The following is a 23553-nucleotide window of genomic DNA, read 5'->3' as shown; positions in this document are numbered from 1 at the left end:
TTATTTTGACTAGAACCAAACTATCAAACTTATCTTAGAGTCGATTAATATTTGATACACTATTATGACGTGATTCTTCAATAGTCACAATATTAAATAACTTCTAATCTTGAAGAGTCGGAACAGGTGAGCTAGTAGAGACAGCGTGATCTTCAGTGATGATTGAGAAAAAATGGGGGGTTGTACCTGCAAGACACTCCAATGCCAAAGTAAGAACAAGAGCAAAGGTACAACAAAAAGTGTACGTTTGAGAGAAAGTTTCAATACCTTGCCCTCAAGGAGTTGATGGCAATATATAATGCTCTCCTTAGAGTTAACTATTGGGCCAAATATTTTGGGCTGGGAGCGATTCCAGGACCCAAAATGCGGGTGACGGTTAGATTAGTCCTTGTCCATCTGGACATAATGAGCTAGTCGTTGGCGAGGACAGGAGTGCACACGTGCTCGGATGATCTTTTATTGTGAGGAACTGTCGTTCGCACATGCTCAGTAGGAGGGCAAAGGGGGAAGTGTAGCCCCAGCTTGCGTAAGTGTATGGACCACCGCTTATTGAGCCATTTTCCATTTATGAGTGAATTGGACCAATTATGACAATTGGGCTAGTCCAGAATAGGAGCCCCCCAAGTCGTTGCTTACGGGCGTGGGAGTGATGACTTAAGGTTAACCCAGGTGTGTGAAGGGAAGAAATGGCAAGGAAAATGTTGTTCTGCCGAGCGGAATAAAGTGATGAGGCGTGGCCCTTAGCAAGCGAGGAGATGAACATGTCATCTGATTATGGAGCGCTGGAATGTCTGCGCTCGCTTCGAGCCTTGTGCAGCATTTAATGCGTGATAATAGGTAGTCTAGCCCTAAGGTTTAGAGTTTAATGATGATTTTCCCCTTCCCAAGCAGAGCGTGCATGTCACGTAGTGGTTTCAAATGTCTATAAATATTTGAAACTCCCAGTCATTTGAACTTCGTTTTCTCTCTCCACAATTCAATTCCATGCTTTTGTTCGTCGCCGCTGTTGCCGTCGTGAACCTTTCAACTTCTCAAGCTTCCAACTCTTTTCTACTTATTCCTAGTAAGTTGAATCCCTTATCTTCTCTATTTTTGTTGCATTTTTCTATTTTATGTTTAGAGATGCATGCAGATAAGAGATTAGGGTATCTTTTAGGCGTTCTTCGGTGAGGTGTGGGTGTTTTACGACGGCGATGCCATTTTCTATATCTTCGCCGATGAGAGTTCCTTCTGGGTCTGTCGTTTCCTCCGTCGTGAGTGGCATTATGATTATGGAACTTTCTAGATCCCGATTGGAGTTCTTACGTTTATGAAAATTGTATTAATTTTTTGGTGGAGCTTCAACCGGAATCTAGAACTGTTGGGGTTTTTGTTTGTTACTCACGAAGAGGATGCCGGGCATAATTCTCCAAGCCGTGCCCGTTGTTTTTCTTGTCGGAGAGGTCGGCTTTCTGCTATTCGAGTAGGGTTATGGACCAAGGATGCTGTCCTCGGGCCATTCTACACCCTTTCACTTGATTAGTGGTGGAATGGTGGATTTAGTTTTCTCTCAAATTCACTTGTTTCCTATGCTTTTCAGGTGAAAATGGCCGAACCTCCAGACGGCGTGGCGCTTACTTCGACGTCTGCCTCTTCGTCGACCACTCCTTCTAACGAATAGGAGATCCCCGTAGAGCAGTGGGTGAATGACGATGTATTAAGGTCGGAGTCCGTTTTCGCCATGGATTGTACTGACGTCCACACTGAAGTCGGCAGGTTCGTCGACGCCACCCTGACCGAAAGTGATTGGGGTGTGTTCGTCCTTAATGAGGAGAAGATAATTGGTACTAAATACGAGCCAGGCCGGATTCCGATGTATGAAGTGGTATTTAAGGAAATGAGCTTTCGACTGCCCTTAAAAGATTTTCAAATTGCTGTATTCAACCATCTGGAGCTTGCCCCTGTCCAACTTCATTCGAACTCAATTTCCTTTATCAGGGCATTTGAACTTACTTGCCAATACCTCCAGATCGAAGTGACGATATCTCTCCTCTTCTACTGTTTCCACGTCCACCGTCAAACCGCCAGAGGGCGGTATAGCTAGGTTTGTTTGAAGCAGTAAAAGAAACTTTTCAAACCCTTCACCGACTCCGTAAAATAGTTTAAATCAAGATACTTCCTCCTTCGGCCGCAGACGAGGACGACAATGAGCACGGTCTTCCGTCGAGTAACTCTGCTCGACAGGCATGGTCGGCCAATTTTGAATGACATAGGGAACCCGAAAACGCAGCTGAAGGGTAAATTTAGGTTTCACTGGTCAAGGGATCATTTCAAGTATACCACCTACCATACAATGCAAGCTTCAATCCTCAAAGTTGTCACCTTCAATCCTCCTTGAGCTAATGAAGGAGTAATAGAGTGCAACTACACAATGCAAGCTTGTGCTCTCATCATTTGCATCATGCATGAAGCCATGCATATAGTTTCATGAGCCATATCCATCACATGCATGAAGCCGTGCAAATAGCTTCATCAACCATATTCATCATATCCCTTGTAATCTTATATATACGCACCATTGCACCTTGTTGTAATTAACTTCCATATACAAATAAAATGAAGTTCACCAAAAACAACTTTCCATTAAAACCATACGTTAAATTCAAATGATTTAATGTGTCCAAAATTAATTTGAAGACAGTTTGATAAATATTTGCCAAACTTGCAATAAACATGTGTCGACTTCTCCTAATTTGAGTAGTCTTTGAAGTTTTCTTCCCAACAAATAGGAAGTAATGATCAATCAATAACGAAAAAGAAACATTGTACTATGTGTTACAATATTGTTAAACTAGAAGTTAATTACATCATAATCAGATAATCATACGTGGTTTTGTAGGTCAATTTCCTAATCAACTTGATTAAGACAAATTAAACACAAAAACCAACCCGAACAAGCAAAACCAAAAAAACTTCAAAAATGTAATAATCATCCAAGAATGTAGTCACGACACTTCAACTAACCAAAAAACAACAACGTTATACACTTACCTTTAATCCTTAACCACATTTTTGGTAGAGTAATTATATGAAGCCATGTTTTAATCCCATAATGTCCAATTGTGATGTGGTCCTGGTCTTGAAGAGATAATGGTCGTAATTGGAAAAGTCAAAGTTTTATCTCTTATTTCTGGAATTGGCATGTACCTAATGCTCCTGGCTTTTTCTTTTGTGATAGAAAGTAAAGCCAAAAGAAGGAAAATTTGCAGATTGGACCTATCCATGATTAATGGAGTTACTTATTGGAGGGTCTAATTTAGTAGTCAACAATTGAGTTTTTATTTGTTGAAAATTATATTTGATTAAAGATGGTTAATTGTAATTTAGGACTCTTATTAATTTGCACATATTTGTACCCTATTAGTTAATTCAACATTTTCTTCAATAAGTAATATAGCAACTAAATGAGTAGGTTGTATTTACCGTACATAAAAATTGAGGATATTTTAAGGCGGCAAACGAGTATGGTCGTTCTATTTAAATTTGTCCGACAGACATTTATAAAAAATGAGACGAATATTATAAATACGAGTTTAAAATCATGTCTCGTCCCAAAAAATTGAGGTGGGTCAAGCAGACCCACAAACACTGTATCATTTTGTTTAAGAATTACAAAAATTTATGTTAATACTTACGTTTGTAAATACTCCACTAAAATAGATGGAACATCGCGGATATATTAATAGACGTGTGTTTAAAATTTTGTCTCATTTCATAAAAAAAACGGGTAAAACGGATATGTCCAACAAATTAAACACAATGATCTTTAATTATATTATAATTAGTTACTTTCAAAATATTATTACTATATTAATTTCCTAACAAAAGTCCTAAACATTTTTACACTACTTTCAAAATATTATGACTATATTAAATTTCTTAACAAAAGCCCTAAACATTTTCCAAATATTTAATTCATACCAAAGGTTAGGTTAGATTATGTTCTATGCAAATATATGTCGGCAATGGTCCCCTGGCCCGTTAGGGATAGAAGGAAGAACAAAAGTTTGGTGCATAGAGAATGAAAGAGAAAGGTCTCAAAACATTGAATTGTATTTATATTTTGATAAATATTTTGGAACATTGAATTGAATCATTGTTATAGTTTATATATGATGTACATTCTATATCTAGCTACTTAATTCCTCACATATATTTCGCATCATTTAATCATTACTATTTATATCTATGTTGAAAAGGTGAAAAGAGGACTAGGAAATAGATAAGGATGAATGAGAAGATTTACTTTTAAAAGTTATCTATACATAAATAAGATATAGAAAATAAGATATAAAAAATAAGAAAAAAGTAAATATAGATCATGATTAGGAACGTTTACATTCAAATTGATCGAAATAAAAATAATAAATCGAGTTAGAGAAATTAAATAAATCCCATTGAATAACTTTTTGATTTTATTTTTATAAAATTTTCAAAACTTATTTCAATTTCTTTAATGAAAATAACCGAATCAGATCTGACGTGGACGGAGCGTGGACACATTCTTTTAAAGATTTAATAGAAATACACCGACAGTGTAAAATAGTTTTACTCTGTCAGTAAAATCATAATCTTTAATTTTTGTAAACGTTTATTTTTTTTTTTTAAATCACATAAACTATTCTTTTAAAGTATTTTTTTGTGCAATTGTGTTGTTGTGTTGAGTGAGTTGATTAATCTTGTTATTAATCAATCTCAAGAATATCATCTTTTCCAAGACTCATTCATCTAAAAATTTGTTAGAACCTTGTGTTGTGTTTTTCTTTTACATTCATCTATACCTTGACTAACATCTTGTCTTGTGTTGTAGATTGGTTTGTGAGATTTATGGGCACTGTTCATCATCTTTATCATTAGTTATGTTTCCATGTTTATGGTTCTTCACCTCTAATAAGATTGAGTGCTTGAGGAAGACTAATGGTACATTAGGGTATCTAATATTTTTGTGTGAAGTTTGTTGTTTGTAACAGGTGCATGTATCATTTCTTGAATTCAATTTGGTATCCTTTGATATTTATGAAGAAGAGTGTTTCAATATACTCCAAGAAAGACTTTGGCGAGATCAAGTATCAACTGCATGTAAGGCGGGGATGGAAGTTGTCCATTCTTGGTGGAGTTGGAGAAAGATAGCTCGAGATAAAGTTGAGAGTTTTCCAATGAATGCTTAGCCATGACAATCGCTCAGAACAAGAAATCGGTAGGATCAAATAGTTGATAGCTACACACAAATACTTGGAGCAGAATTATTCTGCATGTGAAGAATCATTGGATCACGGTCTTTTGAGATCTTAATTTGCTAGCAGTTTAAAGTGTCTGCATCAACAATGTGGTTTATTGTTTAATATTCCATTGTAACCAAAACGCTTGTATCAAACTTATCAAAATAGTGGAAGGTTGTGATTATTTCCTAATGGTTTTAACACCATTGAAGAGTTGAGTAGGCAATGCGAGGACGACATTTGAACCACTATATATCATTGTGTATCTTTTCTTCTTCCTTACCTCTTTTACTTTTCAAGCATTAACGACCATGTGATTTGATCATTGCATGTTTGCATTGATTGTATACCACATAAGATAGAATTTACTTATAGATATTTAATGTATAAGCGTAGGTCTGTGGTGTATCAATCTTATTGAAGTATCATGATCTAAATCATGTTTAGTTAGAATCTAAAAGCTATGTGTTTTAAAGTAGCTTTGTTGAAAAGTTACTTGTGTAGTCTTGTGATTGAATTACATTTGAAGCAATAAAATGCATACTGAACATCATGTACCATTTTATATGGATTGTTTCATTGAGATGCTTCCAAGATCTTGTATTTTGTGTTTGGCTTTCGCACCTTTTAAAAAAGCTCTGATTTCGTATATGGGACCTAATTTTTTTTTTGAAAAAGTCTAATTGAGAAAGGGTCTATTCAAGTCCCCCTTCTAAACCTTCTAGTGTTCATATTCTCACCCAACAAATGTTGGATTTATAAGAGAGGTGACCCATACCCCATTGCCTTAAGGTTTTGGGTGGATATGTGGCGTCAAGATCTCTGGGATCTATGTACGTTTAGCCTATTAACAGTTCTGAGTCTCGCTCCCTAAACTCCCTAACAATGATATCAGAGTCTGGTTGAATCGATGGGAGAGCGAAAGTGGATCCTAGTGTGGATCAAGACTAGTGATATGGACGACTCACACTTGTGGAAGAGATAGTTGGGTGTCAAGTGTGAAAGTGTTTAAGTCCCACATTGGTTAGGAATGGACAAAATACAGTGTTTATAAGAGAGGTAACCCTTACCCTCATTTTCTTGAGGTTTTGGGTGGATATGTGGCGTCAAGGTCTTTTGAATCCACGTACGTTTAGCCCATTGGCATTTACGAGCCTCACTCTCGGACTCCCCAACAATGGCCTCAAAGCCAAGTTGATTTAATGGGGGAGGAGAAATGGATCCTAGTGTGGATCAAGGATAGTGATGTGAGTGACTCGCTCTTGTGGGGAAGATTGTTGGGTTTCAAGTTTGAAAGTGTTAAAGTCCTACATCGACTAGCAATGGAGGAAAATTTGGATTTATAAGAGAAATGACCTATACAACAATTGCCTTAAGATTTTGGGTGAAATTGTATATGTTATGCCTTGTGGACAAAACTGCTCTTGGTTGGCAAGACGCAAAAATTATAAGACTATTGGATTGGATCCAATGTCTGACGATGAGCAAATAATTTGGATCTGGTGTGTGGTCCTCCGTCAAAGGTCTACTTGTTTATAGTTCTCTTCTGAGAGTATTCTAAATTAGGTCTTTGGTGTTGGGTCAATCTTGTCGTGTTGTTTGGTTGGGCCGAAACAATATTATTTTTCTATTAGAATGATAATTGCATACGACAATCAATGGTAAACATTTTAGAGATCCCAAGACATACACATCATCAACCACAAGTTATACTTAATGACTTGTTTAATTGAGGGTGAATGAATATTTTCACCTCTCTTGTTAGACAATCCTACATCAGTTCAAAAACTCGAATAAATCAACATTACTAAGGATAACACATAAGATAAACTAGAATGGAAATACACAAATTCATGCAACTGAAGTGCAAAGGATGCATAAACTTACCTCAATAATAAAAATACTCGGCTAAAACTACTCGGCCAAATTTTCTTAAGGAGACAGTTCAAATAAAATTATATATATTTTTCTCTTTAAAAAATTGAAACCTTATTACATTTTAATCTTTATGATAGATTAAATTTTAACTAGCATGAAGAAGACCTAAAACATGTAAAAAATGAGAATATTAGAGAAGCATTTGTTTGAAGCACTCAAGAGAAGTTACTATGCCATGTATGCTAATCATTAAAGTGGGGCACCTTATAACCAAAAACTGGTGATGATTATCTAAAAATCTTTGACTTCAATAATTATGCTTCAAAGATGCTTTTATTCGATTAAGACACCCGCGAAACAAAATTCTCTCCATACTGTTTTGTGTTAATGCACGATTGCATGGATTGCTTCTTTATTGGGTATGATGTCAGCTATGATGTGAGTTGCACCCATATTCAGTGTTCACATTATCTCAATCAATTGTTTGATTTCAAATTAGAGTAGTCTTATCTAGTAAGAAAAAACTTGAATAAGAAATATAAGAATTTACACGTGTCATTAATTTAGTGGATATTTTTTAATTTATTTTTAATTTAATTTCTTTTTTAATAAAGATTGTGGGATGGTTGTGATATTGAATGATTGAGATGTATTTTTGCCTGTCTTATTTTGATATTTTCTTTTCCTTCACATTATTAATGAACTACATATACAAATGAAATTGTTAGGGAAAATTGGAGTTTAAATTTTAAATGAAATAATTTCTTGGCTAGCTTTAGTTTACTTTTCATCCCAATACATGCTTACTAGTGTCTTCTTTTTTATGAGAACTGAATAGTTAAAACAAAAAAGTTATTTATATTTTATATTTTCCCTATTTAAAAACATAAGATGTACTATCTTTAATTCGTGCGTTGTAAAGGTTGTTGAGAAACAAGTGTGAGTTGTATTGAGAAAAGTGAGTTTTAAGTTTTATGTTATTTGGAAAAGTGGAGGTTGGACACTTAATATGAGAGAGGATCCATACACCTATCACCTTAAGATTTTGGGTGAATATGTAGTGTCTCTTTCACTTGTTTGGACGGGTCTTTAACTTATAGGTGAATGTTTGATTCAATGTGAATGCTTCTCCCGTGTGAGGACCCATCAGTGGTATTAGAACCCGATTCGAATAAAAAACTGACTTCTTGTGTCGAAAGTCTTTCTGGCACGATAAAGGTGGTCAGAAGGTATATCCCGTTGAAGTGTCCATGATAAGATAAAAGTGTCTCTCAACGGCGGTACAAACATGCAGGTGTCTGTTTGGGTGAGTTTTTGACTTTTAGATAAGTATTTAATCCAATGTGAATCATTCTCCTTCATTCACATGTCTAGGTCTAATATATAGTTTTAATAAAAACACATATTGTCATTAAATTTAGATACTTTCCAATCCATGTTATTTCATTAAACAATTTTGTCCCTAATTTTCTAGAAACGAACCATACATGTTCATTTATCTCCATCTTCATTGATTCATTCAACCGTTTCCATCGCCATAGCTTCAAGAACCATAGTTTGTGACATCTCGCCCTTACATCGTTGAGTCACATTCTCCTTCGAATCCTTTGTCTCTTTGTTTCACAAATCTCTAGTATTTCAAAAATTTGAAATTTCCGATAATATGAATCGTCTCAAAATTTTTGGTAATTTCTAATATTTTTCTATTATTATGTAATCGTCCCGGAAATTTAAAAAATTCTGGTACATTGCCCCAAAATTTTTGAAATTTCTAGTAAATCGCAATTGGAAATTTTCCAAACTCAAACACTTTCCGGTATATGCATATATGTATGACAATTATATACATATATATTATGTCGGGTAGTTATTTTACCGATTTTATTTATCAAGAAAAAGTTAATAAAAAATAAGAAAAACATAAACTTCAGGATTACCGGAAATTTCAAATTTTTGAAAAATGTTTCACTTATAAAAATATTTAAAATTTCCGGTATCTTATATGTCTCCGCCGAAAATTTGAAATTTTTAATACCAAAAATTTAAAATTTCCGATGCACTACACGGTAAAAAAACAGTAACGGTCTTAAATGAAATTTTCAATATTATGCAAAATTTCAAATTATCATTGAGGACGTCAACGTCAAAACGTTAAAAACGAAGGGGGTGTCAGGTATAATGTTTTTTTTTAAAAAATTTCTCCTTAGAGCATCTCCAATGGTGCAACCCATTTTTGGGTTCTTTATGGGTCCCACTAGCCACATCATCTTAAAATAATTTTTATAATTTTTATTTTAATTGTATAATTCTAAAAAGTTATTATTGGGCCCACAACTTTACCTTATAAACTAATTTGATTGGGTACCACAATTTTTTCATAGTTGCATTGCAATGCAATGGTAGTATGATGTGGCATGTCTAGGTGGAGAAGTTATTAGAAGGAACTACCATTGGAGATGGTCTTAAACGCTTTATCAATCCTTAACACTGAGCCCTTTTTCTATCGTGGGTGTTCGAAAAATTGGCAACTCTTGTCAGCTTGCTATTGAGTACATTTCTAACCACATCGCTCACACCCCCCTTGTCTAGGTCTATTAAGTCAATCAAAGCAAATTTGATTTTTAATATCATTGCAAGCTTTACCTTCTCCTTATATATTTTGTACCAAGTTTTTATTATGTTCAGAATTTTTCATTTAATAATTATTGAAAGAAATTTTATATTATAATAATTTACTGTAAATTATGGTTGAGACATGGATATGAATCAATCACAAATAAATCTTATAAATTTAAATTTCTAAAAAAATATATCAGGTATGACTTTTTTTTTTCCTTTTCTGATTCTCATATTTTTTTATATTTGTCTTTATTTTAAATAGAGTTAAATGTATTTTTTTGTGTTTTTATTTTTACGAAATTAATTAATATTTTTAATTAAATTTTATTAGAAATTTATTCAAAAATTAATGAATTAAAATTTTGAAAATAAATCTTTGAGCCTAAAACCCATTTTCAACATTTCTAGCCAGAAAAGCTAGTTTCTTATGATAAGGGATACTAATAGATAATGATATTGCTTGCACTATGGATTAATGCATGTGGTTCTAAATATTGACAAGTTTGTTCTGATTTTGTTGGCTCGTATTTCTTCATAACTGATTAAATCCTCGGCCATTCCTCCAAAATTTTACACTCTCCGCCTAATTTGTTTGTAACTCTACAACTAAAGATGCAATTACTATAGTAAGCCATGGTATTGTTACATTATGTTCTTAACTCATTGACTTTACATAATTTGTTTTCCATTCCTTCTTTCAAGTTAATAGTGATTTATATTTATTCATTTCAATAAACTTTCATTTCAACTGGTAGACGCCTTCGTCCAATATATACTTCCTTAGAGCCAAGGTTTGAATCTTACTTGCCAAATATTTTTATTTCAAAATATCATTTAATTAATTTTCCAAATTAATTCTTAATAGACTTAATTATAATTATTAATTATTTTTTATTATTTTTATTATTTATATTTTTTATTTTATAAATATAATTATTTATAACATTATTAAATATTAATTAATAATTTTTTATTTTTTATTCTAATCACCATTGTCACTATTAAAAATTAATTTTTTATCCTATTAATTAAAGTCACATCTAAAAAATTGGAGAGAGAGCGAAAAATCTCAATGAATAAAATTGAGTGACCACAAACCTGAGTTTTTAAAAAGGGACCAAAAATTAAAAAAATCATAAAAAAAACTTAAAATGGATTTAAACCTCAATTTTAAATTGTTATATATATATATATATATATATATATATATATATATATATATATATATATATATATATATATATATATATATATATATATATATATATATATATATATATATATATATATATATATATATATATATATATATATATATATATATAATAAAAATAAAAATAAAAATTTATTTATAATTATTATCGAATAAAATATTACCAGCTTTATAAATTGGGTCATGCTAACATGTGCCCTTAGGGCACATGTTAAGGATATTATAATTAGAAAAAGTTAAATGTAATTAAATGCAATAAAATCATATTTAAAGTTTCGATACATTGAATGAACGCGTTTCAAGAAAATATTTCTATAAATATCTCATTATCTTGTGCCCTTGGGGCACATGTTAGCTTTTCCCTTATATAAATTTATCTCTAATCTCAAATTTTAGGAATATGATAAATAAAGATAAACGCTAGTTATTATATTAGTTTAATTTGTTAATTTTAAATTATCTTTATTTATCATTAATATAATTGCAAAAAATTTATGTGATTTTTTTTTTGTTAATATTAATTGAAATTTGAGAGTTACTATTTTATGCATTATTGTTCTGTTATGGAATCAGAAATGATTGAAGGACAATGATTATGATGGACAACGATGGTTTTAAAGCTCAGATGCGGTGAAAGAGAGACTGACCTGCAAGGTTAGCACTCTAACGCTCAAGTTAGAATGCGAAGGAGAAGAGTGAACAAAAAATTTATTTTAAAAATGTGTACATGGTGAATGATGTGTTTTCTATTTATATAAAGGAGCAGGTATAACCATTAGCTATTCTCAAGGTGTGAGATATGAGGAGTTGTTGGTTGTATCTTGAAGCTGGATCTCTTACGCTCTTCCTACTACTACAAAAAGAACCTTTTACCACTGTTGGGAGAAGGATTCTACCACAGATGGTGGCCCGTACTAACGAACAATGTGGTAATATGTGCCCTATTTATTAGCACAGGAAAATAATTGTCGTAAAAACTTAGTAGCGCGTAACATATCACTATGGTTGTAAAAAACAAAAGTAGTAAAAATAGAGGTTAGGGGTTCGATACCCAGCGCCCGTATTTTGAGATATTTTTCAACACTTCACCACGTTTGATCCTTCCAACCATAGTTAAAGACTTGACACACAACATTTTACCACGGTTGATCCTTTCCCGTAGTGACATGTTCATTTGAGTTTATTATAACTTATGTGGAATGCTTATTTCACCAACGGCTGAATAAAAATATAGACTTTCAATATGTTTTAGAAATTAATAATATGATAAATTGAATTATATTAAAGAGCAAGTTACATTGATTAATGTTTTTTGAGCTTTCTACAATCCATTATCTATATTTCACTCTTTAATAGTTAAAATATGGTTTAATGCTTTCTTCAATCAACATTTTCTTTTTTTACCTGTTCATTCTACATAGTATTAATAGCTTTACAAATTGAAATAATAAAAAAAAAGTTTGATTGAAGAACTACAATTATTAAATCAAATTCTAACAGTCAAAGAGAGAGACATGTATAACGAGTTTTAGAAAGCTTGTAACACATTGATTAATATAAGTTGTTTTCTATTAAAACTTAATTTTTCATATTAACATTTTCTAAATCAATCGGAAAGGTTGTATATTCAATGACGGGATGGTAAAAGACTAAAACCACATACGATATAATAAATTCATCTTCTAGAACATGTTGGTTGAATAAAATTATAGTTGCAATGTACAAGTAATAACATTAACAAGATCATAAACAATAACATAGTATACAAAAACATCACACAATAGCATAAATAATAAAATTTATCAAACATACCTCAACAACAAAATTTATCAACATTCCTCAACAAAAACATCAACATACTACAACAAAAAATACGTAAACTAAAACAAACAACAATGTTAATCAACAAAAGTCACATTTAGTGTTTTAATTGTCATAAGTATGGCCAATGCTTTAGTGATTGTCATGAAAAACAGAAGAATCAAGAAAGTGATTCAAAGCTTGCGAAGTATGAAGAAGAAGAGATGTTGATGATGGGCAGAACAAGAGATGAAGAAAAATTCAAGGACCAATGATACTTGGATTTAGGATGCTCATCCCACATGACTCATAGGAAAGATTGATTTGTCAACATAAAACCCTCGATGAAGAACATGATAAAATTGGCAAATGACAATACTCTAGCTGCTCAAGATATTTGTGATGTTCTTCTTTTATGGGAATAAACTTCATTCAACTTAAACGAACAAAACTACAACAGGGTGACAACCACAAAAGCTCAAGATTATCACCTAGCCAAGTTTTGGAGCCACGGTGCATTTCTAGCCCAACCAACCTATAAACTCTCCCATTTTTATCCCTACCAATAAAGCAAACTAAAGCATAATTAAATTCAACCATAAGAGAAATGTATTCTTCAACTACTAGTTTAAAAATGGCCACAAAGTGGTGCCTCTGAATATACTCAGATTCAGACACCACTAAGGCATGTTTTTGGATAACAAGGTTTCTCCACTCAAGGTCTCGCGCAAGTTCCATGCACCAATAAATTCTCAGGGCTTCTACTAAACATTGTTCCAATGAGATATTTGAGGATTTTTTATTCCACTCCATGTTTTTTCACTGCACCACGTGAATTTTTAAAAATACTCTTGAAAACAAGAAATATATTTTCGGTTCGCACCCTCACACACATAATTCATTTGTTTTTGAGATTTGCCCCTATTTTAAGTTAACATTTATTCCGAAAATATATTTCCAGTACAAAACCGAAAATATATTTCCGGTTTCTAATCATATCCAAGCAAGTTCCAAACTGAGTTACTATATGAACAGTAGTAGTAGTAGGTAATTTACACTGTCCAATACTTTTGGCACATCATTCTCACCAATGAAATGAAAGAAAGTTTCAACTAACACAGTTACAGCTAACCATTGGAGAAACAAAATCATTTGCTATATGCATACATGTAATAGATTTCTTTAATATGGTAAACTCGATTACAGCTTCAACAGTGTAGCATTTGTTTTTGGTGTGGAAATAACAATTCTTCAAAGTATACAGCTGCTATTGACTCAAAACTATATTTCCATTGTGGAAAATATGCATGTTTCTATATTTAAAAATATAGAAAAGAAAAAGCATCATACACAAAAATGAAGAAAAAAGACCAAAAAAAAATGGTAGTAATATGGTAATCACTTATATTACGTGCATAGAAATCAGAAATATATTTCCGGTTTTATGCCAGAAGTGCATTTCTGATTTTACGTAAATGCAATTTAAAAAAGGTGTGCATCGAAAATATATTTTTGATTTTAGATGGACAAAATCGAAATTGTAAAGAGTATTTCTCTAGATTTGACTCTGCAGCCCTATGTCGTATCATCCTCAAAACACCTTCCATCAACAGATGCAGCCAACTCAACATAGTCTTGATGGGTCTTGTCTTTTGGTTAGTGATTTTTTTGGGCCAGATGGAACTCCTTAACCATATTCGCATCTCCACGGGAAATCTCTATAGGGCCAGATACTCACTATTTGTTTTTCCTCAAACTCATTGAAGCATGAAAATATGATATCCTTCCTCCATTGTCTTAAGTCAGGATCAATAAGAACTTCAGTCTTCAGCCAATGCATCACTATTACTGTTGCAATTATGGCTCAAGACTTTGGAACCTGAACAAGACGACAGACATTTGTCCTTCCAGATCCCAACACTCTTTCCATTGCCAATTTGCCATCTGCTCCCCAACTCCATTAGATCTTTGGCACTCGTGATGCTCCTCCTCACAAAAAACTTGGGACATGACCAACCTTGGCTTTCATAAATTCGCATATGAGAAAATACCTGGCATTATGCAGTCTACATCATTGTTTCCCTATAAGGGCTTTGTTAAAATCAGTGATGCCTCTGAACCTCATTCCACCATTGCTTTTTGCCTTAGAGATTTTTTATTTCACACTTTCACTTTTTTTATAGGGATGTTAACTGTTGTGTTGGTAAGCTTGGTTCTGTTGGGGACAATTTTAAATGTAATAGATGCAATTTGTTTAATTTTAGGTTCAAATAAATTATTTTCATTGATGTTAGTTTATATATTCCATACCTCTTAAATGTAATAGATGCAATTTGTTTAATTTTGTGTTGTTTTGGTTGAGTTGAGATCACTCTTTTAAAATTGATTCCATGCCTTATGGGTTAAAGAAAAGTTGAATTCAACCTTTGAAAAAAAGACAAATAAAATGAAGTTAGATCCAATTTGTTTAACAATAATAATTCAATTGACTCTCATTAATATGGCTCTATGCTAAACATGTAACTCTTTTGGACTAAACAAGCTCATTATTTATTAAATGGAAAATCAAACTTTTAAAAACATCTTGTTTAATTTCCCTTTCTCTTAATTAACCATATTTGAAACAAACAAACTCATCATAACAACATAGAGATCCATATCCAATCCATCAATATCAATATATATATGGAAGAAAGGAAACACAAAACCCACCAATTTTATTTAATTTTAGATAACGTTAGTTTTTAGCATTGAACTAACTACTTGAAACATACGAGGTTGTCTAGAAACCTAAATGAAATACATTAATCTCTCAAACTTAGGCAATGCTGATATAGCTTCCACTGCAGTACCTAGAGGCCATGCAGCTTCAACCACAGAATTCTGATACTGAATTCCAGTCCCCATTGTAATCTCTTGTTGTGCATCCAACCCTGCCAACAAATACAACACAATCATTTCAAAAAATTTATTGAATAATTAATGTATCAGATTTATATATATATATATATTTCAAAAAATTTACCAAATCCTTTGACGAGTAACACATGCTGGTATAAAAGATCCAAGCATACATATGGATGCTTTTCAACGGTAAGACGTGGATAAATCGATTTCACATCCTCTAAGTTTAATGCACAAGCTCTTTTAGCTTCGGTTTCGAGATCTCCCGGAAGAATTTTGGAATTAGGTTTAGTTGGGTCAGCCAAACCAACCTATAAGAATAAACAATATCATTAGAAATATTCAAAGATTAGCATTAAAATAATAAAAATAATTGTTGCTAATTATGAATAAAATGATAGTAATAGTGTACATCTTTAGTTAGGTATGAGAAAGCTGAAGCAGCAAAAAGATTTTTCTGGCCACTTCCTCCTCCACCATTCCATATTCCTCTAAAAGAGCAACTTGAAGAAGGACATGGATCATTCAATCTAAGAACCTTAAGAATTATCTCTTTGCATTCGTCGAAGTTGGCGCCATAAGTTGGGGCAAAAGCCTTATACTCCACTCCTGAATATTTAAAGATTCCTTTGGAAAAGAAAAAAAAAATCATACGTCAATGACATATGTTCGCCCAGTAATCACATTTTCCTACACAGATACCAACTGAACTAGATTAACCAGACGACGAAGCTTTACAAATTAAATTACCATTAAATCCAGGTAAGATGCAAGGGTTAGCAGATCCAAAAGTGACATTCAAAACCTGTGCTCTAGTTGCTTCTTTACCAAACCCTAGGTAACTATGAAAAAAAAATTAAGACATTAATATATAATTATAAAAAAAAAATTAATTAAACCACCATATTAAAAAAAAAAAAGGAACTAGAAGAAAAACCTATGAACATAGAGATCATATTGCTTTTCCATTGAGTACAATTTTCTTGATGTATGGATCTTCACCATCTGCAACTTGTGGAGCATTTTTAGCTGTTTCCTTTGACACTGCATATGTCATTTGAAGTGAACCACCTCCAAGATCTATTACTCCAACTGTTTTTGCAAAGCTTTTTCCCAAATTTTCCTAATACATAGTTAACTGTCACCTATAAATTAAGATTAGTAATATATATTAATCAATTAATTAATTTATAATAAAAAAAAATTAATACCATACATTAGGATAAATGAAACTACAATTTGATAAATGATACATTATGTTTATACATACCCACATATAAGAACCTTCTTGGGTTCCATCTATAAGAGAAACAGCATCAGGTTGAACATTGAGGGCACTTCTGTTGTTGAACATGTCTCTCACCTAATATGTTATATGAAAGCTTAAACTTTAGAAATTGAAATTTATTTGAATTATTGAATAATTAGATAATTAATTTTGTTTAATTAATGTTACCGATTGTAATATCTTTTCAGCAGAAATCTCCATCCAAGAGCCTTAAACCTGCAGTTGCCTGCATCATACAAATTAAAATTATTATTTTAATTTAATTAGTAGTAATAATTTTATAAATATTAATTATTTTATATCACGTAATTTAAAATCAACTTCTTAATTTTATTATAAATTTATTTATTAAAAAATAATCAGTCTCGTAATATTGATTATTTATGTTTGTATTGTTTAATATTATAAAAATTAATTAAATTTTAAAAAAATAATTTTGTTGTAATTATAGTTAAAATTTTCATTTTTATTTTTATTTTTTTCCTCTGAATTATTGATTGTGTGAGCCCTCTATTAACTACTGTAGATCATAGTTCATCCTTCACATGTCTTTGTCTTTCAAAACAATTTTGTACTTATTGATTTTGACATATCTATAATGGCCTTTTTTACTCTTTTGTTTTCAATATCAATAAAGACAATAAAACAAGCTTGTTCAACTACTTTCTCTCCAACTCTGTATGCTAGCTACTACTTTCAATGAAAGAACTGATGCTATAAAAATAATTTTGTTTAAAAGAAAATCAAAGATAAAGCAATTTATATTTGAATAATTTTTTTAAAAAAGAAACTCAATAGTAAATTTCAATATGAAACTCAAAATTATATTAAACTAATAGGTAAAAAATATAGTGAAATATAGAAACTAAAAAAACTCACCCCAAGTTTTAAGAGGTGTTTTTGTGTGCAGATCTTCAGGAACCACACTTTCAGCTTCTTCTAGAAGTGGAATAATAGATTTTGCTGCTTTTCCAGGATTAGCAGCGTATGCACTCAAACCTGGAGTGACCTATAACATTACATTAAAAATAATTAATTAATTAACTTTTTAAAATTAGTTAAAGTGATGCAAAAATTAATAATTCACCTTGTTAACAAACTCAATATCATTGCCAATGTGAAGGAGGTTTAAGTTTTGGTCAAAATGGTAAACATGGACTCGAGTGCCAGTACTACCAGCGTCAAAGATGACAGCGTAAGAGGTTAAGGCTTCTTGTTTGAGGAAAATCTTTCGATTTGTGAGCATGTTGTTTCCAACATATTTGGAGGAAGAGTGTGCAGGCATTATGAAAAGTAGAAATGTTATGAGTGTTATGAAGCCCATTTTTCATGGTGTTTTGCAAGCTCAAAAGCATTTTGAAACTTGGCAGAGGAAATGAATTGAAGTAGTTTTTTTTCATGCTTAGTTCTCACTCATATATAGCATGAAAAAGTGAAGTTTGTGACTATTCACTCTCCCTCTTTCATGTTAACTCTCTTTGGTAATTGGTTCTCATGTTACAAAAAATTTGATTTTGAAAAAAAATATACATTATAACTAAAAGTGAATTAATGAAAAAATATACATTATTAATACATTTTTTATATTTTTATCAAAATATAAAAAACTAAAGAAATGTATAGGGTATAATACAATATACAGCTCGAGTTTCTTCTTTTAGAAAATTTAATCATAACATATGATTTTAATATTTTCAAAACAAATAAAAACATTATATCATGCATGATGAATGTAGTAACATGTATATGTATAGATAGATCATTTGCAAAGATGTATTGTGAAGTAGTTGGATTTAATAAGACTAGAAATGAATGATTAAGAAAAAATAGGAATGATATATATAAAATAAAAGGAAGGTTAGAGATCGTATTAAGATCTATTAGTTAGACTCCATAATTATTGAAGATGTTTTTTATTTATTTTTTATAAGCAATAGAATAGTATAACGAAACTAAGTATAAGGGGCACTCACCCATGGGTAATACAAAAGGAAGAATTCAAAGATTTCAAAGGACATTGAGTCCAAAAATAAAAATTACAATTAATAGTGAAGTTGGAACCTATAACATTTCAAAGCCATGAAAGTAACTTGATCTTATGCACGATTTCACCCTCATTGAAAATACCAGAGTTGAACATAATAGCATTACGCATACACCATAATGCCCAGCATGTGGCCAACCAGAAAATCAATTTCTTTCTTGGAGGGATTTTACCAATAAGAGAGCAATTTATTTGTCGGCGACACGCTATAAGAAAACGCCATTTCCATTTGCACATTAAGGACTCGTTGAACGCTTTTAGGCATTTGATACCTAAGCCGACAACCTCCTTGCTTTTACACACATCGAACCTGCTTACCCAAGAAAATACCACGACTATCCGAACTGCTACTCCATAAGAATTCGCGTTGTATCTATATTAGTTGTTGTAACACAATTTTGGGGATCTTATAAAAGGACAAGAAGTAAATGGGGATGGAATTCACCGAGTTAATCAATGTATTTTTTCCGCCGATTGACAAAAAACGCCCTTTCCAAACCGAGAGTTTATTCTTCAACTTTTGTACCACTGATTTCCAAGGGGACTGGGTTCTTTGATTACAGCCTACTGGTATGCCCAAGAAAGTGAAAGGTAAACTGCTGGCCTTGCGACATAGAAAGGTAGAAGCAGCTGATAAAAATGCTTCATCCACATTGACACCAAATAAGCAACTTTTGAACAAATTCACGTTCAGCCCCGACACCAATTCAAAACCCCGGAGGATGGACTTCACACACCATAAAATTGCCCCCATGGAGGCTCAAAGAATATGAGTGTGTCGTCGGCAATTGCAACAACTCGAAGCCAAGATTATCAGTCAGATTAAAGCCTTTGAAAACACTATTAGACACAGCTTGTTTAACTATTATTGATAGGCCTTTAGTTACTAAGGTGAAGAGAAACAGGGAAAGCGGGTCACCTTGACGTAAGCCTTTTTCCCATGGGAAAATCTTGAGTTGGGCTACCGTTCACAAGAACTGATAATGACGCATGGCAAACGCACAAATCCATCCACTTTAGCCACCTTTCAGCGAAACCAAAACGTTTAAGGACATACATCAATAAATCCCAGTTAACATTGTCAAACGCCTTCTCAAAATCAACTTTCAGCAACAAGCAATTATTTTTATGCCTCTTAGCAAAATCAATCAATTCATTCAACACCACTATGCCATCATGTATCTCTGCCTACCCGAAATAAAAGCTGTTTGGGTTTTGGAGGGATAACTTGTCCTATGACCTTCTTCAATCTATTTGCAAGAAGTTTAGAAATGATTTTATACAAGCTTCCTATAAGACTAATGAGACCATAGTCACTCATCATTTGCGGGTTAGCAACCTTTGGGATCAGGGCGATAAAGGACGCCGATACAGCTTAGGGAGATTTTCCTTGGAGTAAAACTTAGAAACAAAAGCAAAGATGTCACCAGAAAGAGTATTCCAACATTTATGAATAAAGCTGAAATTATATCCATTCGGCCCCGGGCATTTGTTACCATTGAATTCCCAAACAACATCTAGCACTTCCTCTATCATGAATAATTCTTCTAATTCCAAAACCTCCATGTTTTCAAGTTGAATAAAATGCATTCCATCCAACGTTGGCCTTTTGAAAACCGACTCCGTGTATTTAGACTCAAAGAAATGTTTGACTGCATCCTTGACATCAGCGACATCCCCCACACTACCAGAACCCATGTCAATAATTGCCAAAAAGTTCCTCCTATACCTTGTCTTGATATAATTGTGGAAAAATTGTGTGCTTAGATCACCCTCTCTGCACCAAGATACCCTGGATTTCTGCTTCAGAAGGCATTCACGCCTCTGAAGATTGTTTCCAAAAGGAGCGTGTTGTTGCACATCATTTCCTTGCCAACACCTCCACCTCCGCTAAAATACTTAAAGCTCCTTGAGCACCATTGGACTCCAGCAAGGTTACAAAATTATCATCACAAACATTTAAAACTTTCACTGCATCCTCAACTCGTAGATCAACCCACCCAAATGTGTTTACGTTCCAGGCGCCTCAAACTAACCTTAAGACATATGAATTTCTCTTTGACAACAAAAGCACAAGAGCCTTTAATCCTCAAATCCTTCCATTCTTTATCAACGAAATCGACCAAACTTGGATGTTCCAACCATGCATTCAGAGTTCTAAAAGGTTTTGGTCCCCAGTTTTGCGAGTTACAATCCAACCAAAGCGGACTGTGGTCCGATAAATCCTTCGGCCCCAATCACCTGACAGTCAGCAGATAAAAGAGACACCATGCCTTCTGATAGGAGAAACCTATCAATTATACTCATAGCACCCCATTCACCCCCTTTCTACAAGTGAATTTCCCGTGACTTATTGGCAGATCAACAAGATTCATTAGGCCTATGAAGTCATTGAACTCGTGCGAATCCTGAGACCTTTGAGAATTACTACGACCAATACGCTCTGGAGGAAATCTAACTGTATTGAAATCACCCCCAAGACACCATTCCCCTCCACCCACTTGTTTCTAAGAGCTAACAAATCTTCCTACAACTTTCTCTTCTTCTTCATCCCCAACAATCCCAACTTTGAGATAGCTTTCCACATCTTTGAAGCTACATCCCTCTTATCCTCCTCTCTGAGATAGCCACATCCCTCTTATTCTGAGATAGCTTTCCACGACTAAGATTTGAAGCATATGAGATTATTGGCGAACAAAGAATTTTCATGAGCGGAAGCAATTGACGACCAAAAGTTCATCTTTAGTTTGTAATGTCTAATTCTTATGTTTTTGAAACTACTTTGAACAATATGAGTAGCTAAATCCGAGAATGCTAGGGGTGTCCCTGATTTGACTATGTAAACACATTTGATTTCAGATTTCTTGAATATATATGTTTTCGTATTCAATTTGATTGCATGATATTCTTAATTCTTTCCTTGTCGTATAAACAAGGATTGATCCATGGTTAACAATAAGGCTGGACCGCCGTTGTTAAGGTTTTTCTGAAATTAAACTATAAAGGTTATTACTTAGTACTAAGGATAATCTATAGTTACCGGAATAAATCTTGATGCGAACAAGGCTTCAGGTTATCATAAATATCTAAGGACTTAGGATTTAGGATAAAGGCTCAAAGGTTTTTCCTTTAAGGTTTTAAAGGAAAACACTCTAAAGATCTGGTAATTGAATATTTTGAAATTGTTGAAGAAATCAGGATTCAAGGTTGTAACCGGGAAAATCATACCCTTTACCCTAGCATTTCCTCATATTTTTGAAAAAGCCATTTTTATATTCTGTTTAATTCTACATATTCCTCATTACCAAATATCAAACAAAACCTCATATTGCCTTTGTTTTATTGAACCACACATCGAACTCAATATTTCCTACACGGTACTTGAGATCACCATTCGAGTAATTTTCTCCTTATTACTACAAAAGGCAAAATAGTACACTTGCTATTTTTACGATCAAGTGTTTAGGTTGGTGCGATAATTGTGAGTTTGGAGTGTTCATTAAGGGTATGACGTTGGTGGATTTGCCTCTGTTGGAGGAGAAAGTTCACTTAGTTTCACTCTAATGGGGCGTCTGCGAGTAGGTTGGATCATGTGTTGGTCTTGGAAAATGAAGACGGGGAGTTGAGGTGTGGATTTTTGTGGGCCAACACAGAGATGCCTCTGATCATTATCTGATTGTGCTTAAGTATTTCTCTTATCTATAGGGGCTTAAGCTGTTTCGATTTTACAATTATTAGTTTGGTAACACAAGTTTTGTTGAGGTGGTTTGGGCTTCTTGGGAGGCCCTTTGGGTGGTTGGTTGGATGGCGTGTTCTTTTAGGGATATGTTGAAATCTCTCAAAGCTTTGCTTAATGTTTCAAATAAATAGGTGTTTGGGGATATGGATTTTAATATTAAAAGTTGTGTGGATAAGATTGACTTCTAGGAAATTAGAGATCTCGTGATGAGGTTGCAGGAGAATATGACTTTGGGTGAGTTGGCGGATAGGTTGCAGGATACCTAATAGCTTAGAGATCTCGTTAGGTGTTGTGATTCTTATATTTTTCACCGTTCAAGGTCATCCTGGTTTAAAGAGAGGGATGCAAATATGGGTTTATTCCACTCGTGTGTCAAGAAAAAGAGTTGGGGGAATAGTCTCATTGCTCTCATGATGGGGGATAGTTTGTTAGACAAGGTTAATGAGTTTCGAGAATATGTTAATAAGTACTTAAGGAGCACTTCTTAAAGAGATATCAATTTAAACTTAATCTCAATGGGGTCTTTCTCCCTTGTCTCTCAAAAGTGGAAGCAGTTGCTTTGTATGTTAGGTTTGATTTTGTAAGATGATACAGTGGTTTTGGGATGGATAGGAGTAAGATTATAGGTTATGACAAGTTCAGTTTTGAGTTTTACGAGAAGTTTTGAGAATATGGTTTTTCCTAGGTTATGACAGGTTCACTTCTTAGAGAGATCTCAATTTAGACTTAATTTCGATGGGGTTTTTTCTCCCTTGTCTCTCAAAAGCGGAAGCAATTACTCTATATGTTAGGTTTGATCCTTTGGAAGTG

The 23553-nt window shown here is 33.1% G+C and overlaps 1 pseudogene; it reads right to left on the bottom strand.

Moving 5' to 3' along the window:
- Positions 1 to 15469: 15469 nt before the first annotated feature.
- On the bottom strand, positions 15470 to 18324 carry LOC131612297 (nucleoside-triphosphatase-like; annotated as a pseudogene).
- Between the last annotated feature and the right edge of the window lie 5229 nt (positions 18325 to 23553).

The sequence above is a fragment of the Vicia villosa genome, linkage group LG6 (genome assembly GCF_029867415.1).
Source record: "Vicia villosa cultivar HV-30 ecotype Madison, WI linkage group LG6, Vvil1.0, whole genome shotgun sequence".
Classification (NCBI taxonomy): domain Eukaryota; kingdom Viridiplantae; phylum Streptophyta; class Magnoliopsida; order Fabales; family Fabaceae; genus Vicia; species Vicia villosa.
Note: the sequence above shows the minus strand (reverse complement) of the source record. Positions and strands in the feature narration are given on the sequence as shown.